This window comes from Urocitellus parryii, chromosome 7, assembly GCF_045843805.1.
Source record: "Urocitellus parryii isolate mUroPar1 chromosome 7, mUroPar1.hap1, whole genome shotgun sequence".
Lineage (NCBI taxonomy): Eukaryota > Metazoa > Chordata > Mammalia > Rodentia > Sciuridae > Urocitellus > Urocitellus parryii.
In genome coordinates, this window is record NC_135537.1 from 104,070,491 (window position 1) to 104,072,029 (window position 1,539).

Below are 1,539 nucleotides of genomic sequence, written 5' to 3' on the forward strand. Positions count from 1 at the left end.
ACAACAAAAACACAGCCACAGTATGTTTCCGTTTATATGAAATTCAACAAGAGGAAAATGGTGATCTTGGTTCTGTATCAGTTGATCTCAAAGGTTGCATTTGTACAGTGCATTAAGATAAAGCAATCCCTGCTCTTTAAATAAACAGACATAATCAAAGAAATCAATTATACTGAGCTTTGCCAATCCAAAGCCTTATAATCTATCATTATTTAATTGTTCTTAGAAATTTATAAAATGCCCCAAAGGCCCTTAGCAAAACACTATATATCAGACCCCTATGGTGGAATAATATTTTAAGATATTAACCTCGGGCCCCCACCCAGGCCCCAGGATTTTCCTGGGGCTCTTCCTCCCACACAAGCTGGGGAGACTCAATTCACTTGGCCTCTGGGTAAGAATGGCACAGTGGAGAGGAGAGGCTAAGAAGCCTTTTTAGTTTTAAATGCTTAATCCACAGCAGGGACCAGAAAAAGCACAGGACAAAAGATGCCAAAGAATGCATAATGACTCAGAGCCTGCATTTCCACCTCAGAACCAGCTCCAGGAGACCCTCTGGAGTGGTGGGAGAGGGGCCTGAGGGGGAAGTACAGGAGCTGAGCCCTGAGGGGTGGCCTGTGGGCTGCATTCAGCAGAGCTGGGAGGGGTTGAGGGAAATCCAGGAGGGCCTGAGGGACCCAAGTGTGAGGGCATCTATTCTTGCTTCCCAAGTAGGACAAGAAGGGTAGAGAGCCCCCCATCTATCCCACACTTGGCAGGAAGCAGGAACAAGTAGCAATGGGGATGTGGGATGATGGGCTGGAAACAGCCTCCTGGGATTCCTGTTTGGTCCCCAGCAGAGACAGAGGTGCACAAAAAAGTGGACTCAAGGGTGGGCGGAGAGAAGCAAACCCACCACGAAAGGAGAGGCCAGCAGTCAGCAGTGGGGGTCAGATGACAGCAGTGTGGACCCACGGGAAGAAAAAACACTGCCTCTCAGCCGATGGATGATGGACGCCTGCCTCACGGATGCTCACCAAGAACCCAAAGTCCTTTCCCAAAGCCTACAGGAACCTAAATGGGAGCTGTCCTGAGGGCCCACTTTGGGGTGTGGAGCTCCAGCCTTCTGCTGGTCAACGCTGAGTGGCTGTGGAGATTCTGGCTTTCCCACCACTGCTCGCAGGCAGAAGCCCTGTGACGCAGGGGAAGGTGGGCCAGCTGGCCCTGTTCACTGTCAGCAACCACAAAAACATCATGAGCCAGGTGATTTCTAGATGTCCCCTCCCAAGCTCTCTGACTTCTGCCTGTGCCTGGTCACTGACTGCACCATGCTCCTGGGGCAGCCCAGTCCTTGCCAGGGAGATTCGCCCCTGCTTTTCTACAGCAGTGGACACGGTGGCGGGGGTGGAAGAGGGGGAGTCCTAGACATCCTGGGGAAGCAGTGGTGACAGAGGCAGAGCGGCTCTTGGGCCTTAATCCATAACTTGTCACCCATTGAAATCTTTCTTACCCACCCCTTTCCTACAAGGTATGGACTGCGCCGCTCCCTGCAACCCTTTT